This window comes from Micropterus dolomieu, linkage group LG18 (genome assembly GCF_021292245.1).
Source record: "Micropterus dolomieu isolate WLL.071019.BEF.003 ecotype Adirondacks linkage group LG18, ASM2129224v1, whole genome shotgun sequence".
NCBI classification, from domain to species: domain Eukaryota; kingdom Metazoa; phylum Chordata; class Actinopteri; order Centrarchiformes; family Centrarchidae; genus Micropterus; species Micropterus dolomieu.
This window is the reverse complement of record NC_060167.1, coordinates 35,949,355-35,958,031: the sequence shown is the minus strand read 5'-3', so window position 1 is coordinate 35,958,031 and position 8,677 is coordinate 35,949,355. Positions and strand designations below refer to the sequence as shown.

Below are 8,677 nucleotides of genomic sequence, written 5' to 3'. Positions count from 1 at the left end.
CTAATATCAACAACAGACAGCAACAACAGTTAACATAACTACTCAAATAGAGGCAAACGTATTCAGGCAACTAAAGATTTAATTAACTTAATTAAATGCTTTGAGTATTTGGAGACTGCAGTCCTCTGTCATCCAAAGTTCAGTGTCTGGACCATGTCACACTTAGGTGAGACAGGGGTTTTCCTTTTTGATGTGGTAATAAAACAAAGAATAAGGTCAGTTGCCACGGAAACGTGTGTAGGGGGGCCAGTTTTGATAGGCTGTTCAGGGAGATGCCAATGGCTGGCTCGTGTCCCTTTGTCAGTTTAACAGTCAGGCCCCGCGTTATCAGCTTCGGAATCAAAAAGGTGCCAGTTTTATGGTCGGGATAGCACTTAGAGAAAGCAACTTTGACCCCTCCCCTTCTTCTCTGGGGAGGAGAAAGGAATTTAGAGTAGCTCCAAATTTATTCAATATGAAATGCACAAATCCACACCGTTGTTCACTACATTATCAATAATAACAATAATAATAAATATTGTGATGTTCTAATTAGCACAACAGAGAAATCAACATGTAACAAGTGAAGTAAATACTAATTATAAAACTCTATAAAATTGCTAATAAGTAGACGAACCAGCGCACTGTGTTGCACGACTATACTTATTCATCTAGGACACTAGGAATTATTTTCTACTGAACATATAGAGTGTTTCTTTTCGGTTTCTGTTTTCGGAGGTTATTTGAATTTGCAGATCAATCTTCAGGGTCTGTTTATTTTTTAATTGTATTAAGTTAATTTGAGCTTGTCTATTTATTTTTACGGTTTCTATTTGTCAACTGTTAGTGTGTTTGTTTAATGTATAATTGCTAGTCACATTTGACCATTTTTCCCCATTGAATAGGAGCGTTGGGGCTTAAGTGGGTGGTCAGCTGATTTCCCCTTGGGGGTGTCCTTTAATAGATCCCTTACTATAGAGCGCTCAAGGTGTCATTTGGATGGTGTGCACTGTTAACATGTGGTGTTTAACATTAGGATCCTGTCCCCTTGGCTGGTCTGTTCCGCGGTAACGTCATCCAATTCAAACAATGTAATCACTGCAGAGATGTGCATAGGGTTAAAAACAATACCTAGCATAATAACAGTGTAATAATATAGTATTATTATAGAAATATATTATTGTAAAACACATTTTGCTTATGTTTATGTACTGTTTGAAACACAGACAAGTGAGAAGTCACAGAGAAAGGGAGGTAATACAGAGGGTGAGAGAGAGCAAAGAGTAGATGGTGTAAACCCAGCATCTGTTCAAGAATGCTCCTTGGGAGCTGTAAATGGTTTCTTCAGCTGCTCCATTTAGGCCACGTGGACACAGTTCCATGTGCTGATGAAGATCATGAGATGCAGTTGGAAGCTCTGTTAGCTAGTAAGCTTGAGTTGAGATGATTCTGTCAAATAATATGTAAGCAATTCAAAAATAAAGGGTAGTTATAAGATAAAGCAGATAATTAACAAGGAACAAAATGATGCATTAAATGAACACAGTATATTGAAATATGTTCTTAGTATTCATTTATCATTATCTAATATATAGTCCTCCATTCACAATTATTCAACTCCTTAGCAAATCATTAATTATCAGGTTCCTGAGTTGTTCCTTGGTAGCTACTCAAAAAATTGTTAGTTTTATGAATATTGACCTGTGCCATTTCATAAACCAAAGCTGCCACTACACACGTAGGTCTATTTGTGTCAATAATCTTGTGATCATTTGGAGTAGCATCCACAATACTAGCTTTATCTTAATTATTCTCATCATCATAGGATGGCATAGACCAGATTCAGGGTCATGTCACTGAGAAAATAAGTGGCTTTTTAACCAGAACTGAGGCATGATGAACTCTGTTCCTGTATTTTTAAACCTAAGGATTGGAAACATCCTTTGTAAAACTGAAAATACAACTTATAATTATAGTTATAATTCTAGGTACAATGGCCATTAGTAAAACGTTTTATGTGCAGCTCGAATGTGCCACCTACTTTGATGTGACCTAATGGAAGGTCATATTTTCCTCATTAGCTTTTAATGGCATTTTAAATGCTTCGAGACAATCAACAGAATTGCAAAAATCACATTACTTCATTTTAGGTTTTTCTACTTTAGCACTTCCTGCTGTATTTGATGTATTTTTGGAGTTCAGGACTGTAAAGAAAGTAGCTGAATTAACTAACAAGGTGTGTATCAAAATGTGAAGGTCGCAATGATGTTATTTACATACTCAGTTTGCATCATGGATAGGGTCCCTCTTTTCATAGGCTTAGAAACTGCAGAGAGCAGCACACATTTAAAAACCTAATTACACACCACTGCACGGTTTGTTAAGTAAAGGTTTGATTCACTCCTTCAGGGTACAGAAATAAAATGTAGAACAGGCTTAATTACATTTTCCTACAATAACCAATGATTGCAACACCTGTGCTCTTAGTGGGAGGAAATTTACACTATTAGCACTCATGGCTAGGTTTATGTTCTTTTCGTATTGCTGGTATTTGTTTGCTTCTAGTGGACGGGCCTCTTGGGTCTTTAATAAGCTCACATTATTACAGTTTGATGCCTGAGGCAGCTTCCTTCCTCTATAATGTTTTTTATATATAAAAAAATGTTTTGACTAGTCCAGATACCCAAAGCAATGCATGCTACTTGTTACAACAAAAAAAGTAATCAATATAATGTTTTACTTTGTGACTTAGTCAAAAGCACAAATGTGAAACTATACAGACTAAAGAAACGTGATGGCTATTGTGACGGCCCCTGTGTGATCCAGTGAGGCCACCCTGTGGGAGTGATACCTCACTGTTCTTAACCATATTTGTTTTGTTGAGGTGATGAGATCTGGTGCGCAAGGGGCCTGTGAACCTGTGGAGGTAAACACTCTCCTCCTCTCTGCAACAAAGGGTGCTTCTCAACTCTGTTATTCGTGGTTTCCTCGCTCTTCGATCCTCGCTTGAACCGGAAGTTGTTCCTTGCAGGCCGTCCCAAAGCTCTTATTTGCGCTCCGAGGAGCGAGGACTGAGGAGCGATCTCGAGGAGCTATGAGCGAGGATACGCCAGTGCATCCTTCGCGGAAGTCTTTTGCTGACCGGCATGCCCCCTTATTGGGTAGCCGATTGATTGGACGCTGCAGCTGATCGGACAAATAACATTAAACTCAAGTGCATCACTGCAAAGTCTTATAGGCTATTGGAGTGGTTTGATGATTCACGGACGTCGCTTTACGTGACGCTTTGGAGGAAAGGACGTCTCATGTCTCTAAAAACATATTTTCTCGTTCCTTCTCTCCTGGCTTGGTTTCCATTGCATCCACGTTTCTCTCACTTGCGTCTTTTCCTTGCGTACCGGGGGTGCATGGAGAGACACAAGGAAATCAAGCCAGGAGAGAAGGAACGAGGAAATACGTTTTTAGAGACATGAGACGTCCTTTCCTCCGAAGCGCCACATGAAGCAACGTCCGTTTCTGGAGAGACTTTTGATGGAATTTATGTCTACATACATGTGCACGGTGTTGGTACTAATAAAGCCTCACAGTTATCAGTGCAGAGCAGCAGGATTCTCTGTTACCTGTTTAACAAAAACCTGCACATGAAAAATTATAGGTTACTGTATGTCCAGCTCAGAGGCACAGGATCATTTCTACTGGCACATTGCTTAGGCTATATTATCTGCATTTCTATTTATTGATTCTAATTGTAAATTCGTTATTGAATAACGGTCGATCACTGCATTCCATCATATCAATCAAATGAATTTTACGTGTTTACTATGTTTTATCGTCATCTGTTTGGACTAAACACAGGAATGACCAGCCTTTCTTGCTGACGACTCTCCGACTCTCTCTGACTTTAATTGTCTCCATAATAAAAGTTGATGGGAGATATAAAAATTAAAAAAAAGATCTTTCTAATAAATAAAGCTGTTTGGGGGGCTTTTGTTGTTCAGACTGTGACGCCCTATGGGTTCATGTGTGGCTGTGGCCTATCTCTCTATTCCTTGTGAAGGAAGAGCTGATTGCAGTAACTCTGCTAATTGCCCTGTAGAGTATTTAACGCTTTATTCTCATTCTTAGGGGCTGAGGTCGCTGCTGGGCTGATGACGGACCTCTCCGCTAACTTGCTACCATCTGTTTCCACCTTTGCCTTGGTTTGTGCTGTTTTAGTTGATAGTTATTATTTCTTGCACATTAAAACACCCTCACACACATTTTCCATGCATCCATCATCCTGACCTGATGGCTCCAGCCCCCCCGCGACCCTGTACACAGGATAAGCGGTTGACGATGGATGGATGCATATTTTGTTAAACTTCTACCATGGTGTGTATCCCTTTTGTTGTGGCTTTTTGAGCCAGGTCATAACAAGACCTACAATGACCACAGATTTAACAAGACAGTGAATCATAAAACAACTCAAATATAAGACTTTGCAGCCATAAGAGTTTAATGTTATCTGTCCTGATGTATCAGATCAGTCCGATCAGCTGCAGCGTCCAATCAATATAGCAGCTACCCAATAAGGGGGCGTGTCGGTCAGTAAAAGACTTCCACGAAGGATGCACTGGTGTATCCTCGCTCATAGCTCCTCAGAGATCGCTCCTTGATCCTCAATCCTCGCTCCTCGGAGCGCAAATAAGAGCTTTGGGACGGTCTGCAAGATGGCGGAGAGAAACAACTTCTGGTTCAAGCGAGGATCGAGGAGCAAGAAAACGACAAATAAGAGACTTCGACCATGGCCTGATCACCCGGACTGCCATATCTTGTTTTGATTTATTTACATTACAGATACACACCCTGCATATTTAAATAGTTCTGTTTAGTTTACACTTTAGATAACTAAAGCACTTTTGATCATTTACGCAGCCTCGTTCCCTCTTTTGTCATGGCCCTTGAGCCTGGTTGTGACACGATACTTAAGGTGCGTTCAGACAGTGAGCAGTTGCAGCTTCAGGTATTTCATTTTAACACTGAAAGTGACTACGGCTCCCGTGAGCAAGCTTGGATATTTGATACTGAGTTGATCATGGTTCAATTTTTTCAACTTGCCATCTCAGCTTACCATGTGACCAACCACCAAACTCACAGGGAAGGAAAAGATGCAGGAGCAAAATACTTTACTGGCATCTGAGTTCATTAAGAAAACTAAAAACTCAAACAATTAACATCCCCATCAACATCCCTGCATAACGAAACACATTTCATTTTGTTATGCATAAATAATAAATGAATAATGACTATTAAACAACCTTGTACCTTGTAATTAATTATCAAAACTTGCTACATTAATATGATCATTAACAATAATAGGTTTTATATTAATAAACCATTTCCTCTATGTTAAGCTGCAAACTGCTCTGTTTAACTGTGTGATTAGATTATGTTGATATTAGGCTGAAACATAATGGTACTCGTTCTTTAGTCTCGAAGGCAGTTGGAAGCTGCAGTGGTGGAGCTACACCGCGCTGAACCTCAGTGTTGCCTGGTGACACACCGGGGCAACCACTCGCTGTCTGAAGCATTTTTATTGTCAATGAACACTGACATTTAGTACAACACAATAAAAATAGCAAAATCTGGCATTAGTTAATTCATTAATACTGTTTGGATACTGTGTAGGCTGACTCCCCCAAAAGTTGGACTTTATCCTTGCCTCTGTCGCCAAGTGCTTGCTCATAGTGGGAATTGTTGGGTCTCTGGAAATAATATTATATTGATTATGGTCTAGACCTGCTCTATATGAAAACTGCAATGAGATCATTTTTGTCATAAATTTGCGCTATGTAAATAAAATTTAATTGAATTAAAACAATAGATTTCCAAACAGGAAATCACTGTGGATTACATGTGACAACGTAAATGATGCACTGCTTTTGTTGTCACATTTCATCCGTTCAGTCCATTCATCTCCCATTCCTTATGGAAATGATACATCACTTTGCTCCACATCTAACTATTGTGATTCAGTGGGATAAAAATAACCTTTGTCTAGAGGTGAGGTTTAATAATTGATTCCCTCTACTGGGATGCACCCTTTTATTGGAATCCCATCTCATGACCCGATATCAGGGAAACCACAGCCCCCTCCTGGGACTCAGTACAGTCCATATCTGGGCCATGCTGCAAACAGACTGAACACCCATTTGTTCCTGTTTCTAAGGAACAAATGGGACACATCTTTCACCATTCTTGTTGTGCAGGAACGTGAGGCTCTAAAATAATGAATTTCAGTGCTAAAAGATGGGAAAGAAAAAAAGATATTTACCATGAACATGTTATAAGGTCATGAGATATTAAATGTGTGCCAGAGCCACTATTATGAATGTCAATAATGAATCAATATAATATATACTATAATCACTGACACGGCATGCCACTACCTTCTGCCATTCCGACATCACCTGTGCCCATGTTTTCTGAAGAGGGACTCATATTGAATTTAGACTGAGTGGGGATATTGCTCTTCCTGAGATTTCTTCCATTTTTTCCCTGTTAAAAGGGTTTTATGGATAGTTTTTCCTTATTCAAATTGAGGCTCTAAGGACAGAGGGGGTTGTATGCTATACAGATTGTAAATTTGGACATTTTCACTTAGGGGTGTACTCATTTTTGTTGCCAGCGGTTTAGACATTAATAGCTGTGTGATGTGTTATTTTGAGGGGACAGCAAATTTACACTGTTATACAAGCCGCACTCTCACTACTTTACATTGTAGCAAAGTGTCATTTCTTCAGTGCTGTCACATGAAAAGATATAATCAAATATTTACAAAAATGTGAGGGGTGGACTCACTTTTATGAGATACTGTAAATCGTAATATACACTTAGTTGTTTAAGAACTGAGCTGTTGTAATGATTGCTATCTATATCTATAGATGTCTTTTAGTGACACAAGAGGTGCATAGCAATGTTACCTGTTTATTTATTTTTTTCTTCAGATTGTAATTTTGAGTCATGATTAAGCTAATGGGCATGCTAATAAATGAAATATGAATGCTTCACTTGTTTGATGATTAAGATGTAAATGAAAATGTTGCTTGTAATTGTTTTATATACTGAAAATGTTAACAAGTTCAGTATAATTTAATGCAGCTAAATGTCATTTGCTTTATATACAGCTGTATGTTACTGTTAAGTTGCTCTGGAAGAGAAAAAGAGTGACAGAGCAAGAGACCAAATTAGAGTAAATATCAGACTGGCTGCTAAAAGTGCTGAAAGGATGCAGGACAGATGCTAAGCTGGCCTTCTTGCTTGTGGTGTTGTGCTTGCTTGATGTTTCCCTGTCAGCAAAGTTGTCATTAGCTAATGGCAGAGGCAAAGAGCAAGAAGAGGACGATGACAGAGGAAGCTAGGAAGAGTAGAAGAGAGTGACCAAGCAAGAGGCTACCAGTGTTACGCCAAAATTTGCATGTCTGCTGAGAATTGCATGCACCTCCAAATACTCTTTAGTACGTCTTTAGCTGTTATATGTATTTTATGTGTATTTATTGTCTGTAAGGGCAGCTACTACTACACACTACGCACTTTGAGTCCATGACAAATTTCCCCTAGGGGACAATAAAGTATGTTCTATTCTATACTGCTTTTAAACACTATAATATTCTTTGTGGGGTTCATCAATGGTGATTAATGATTCGAAGTATATATTTGATGAACGTTTACAGTTCAACATTAATATTTTATTACACTTTGTCGAAGTAGCATTCCTTGATATTCAGCAAAAATACGTCGTGATAACCAGGTCTGATCAATGTGCACAGCAAGTGTCTGAAAAGGACCTTAACAGGTGGAGGCATAATTCAGTAGAACAGATGTTGTAGGCTACCTGCTGAGATTTGCGTCCACCTATTTTCTCAGCTTAAATGAGCTTTACTACCCGGGAGGTGCATGCAACTCTCAGCGGGCATGCAGAATTTGGCACAGCACCGGACGTTGGCTTTGTGAAATAAAAGGCTGCAAGACAGAAATTGAGCTGATATTCTTTCTGTTGACCTAGTAAGTAATATTGCTGTCTTGTGTTGTCAAGGTTGATGTTTGGCTGTGTTAGCAAAGTTGTTGACTTGATAGTTTTTGTTAATGCTCCAGATAATGTAATAACAAATGCATATGAACAGCTGTATTTACAGCAGTGGTGAAAAACACTCTCACATGTTACTTTATATAGATGCTGAAAACTGCAGACAAATATCTATAGTGCTTTATTTTGCAATAAATGTTTAGATGAAATCTGGGAGACAAACTCAGCTCTTTGTCTTCATTGCTCCTGAACTTTATACTACCTGTATTTCCAATATAATCATTGCTGCTGTTGCATGCTGCAACATGTGCACGTAGAAAATAATTATAATGAAACTTAATGATTAATAACGTAATGAAACTTTTGTCAAGCGATCGGGACAAGCCATTTTATTTTTCTCCAAGACTGACATTTTGTTGTATTTAATATTTAAAAACCTTACATTCCCTTAGGTCGTTCTGCCATAAATTGCGCATAAATTGTTTTAAAAAGCTTTCATTAAGAAAAAAACATGGTTTGTATTGATTAATCAATGATCCAACTCAACATTAGGTATGAACTTTCACTCCTGGTTGAGCACTTTGTGGAACTCCATTACTAATTCAGGGACAATGTTTATTACTTATGTCAAAT

At 38.6% G+C, this 8,677-nt stretch overlaps 1 pseudogene; it reads right to left on the bottom strand.

Moving 5' to 3' along the window:
* The window catches only part of LOC123987107, a 185,103-nt pseudogene that overhangs the window by 93,233 nt on the left and 83,193 nt on the right, over positions 1–8,677 (bottom strand).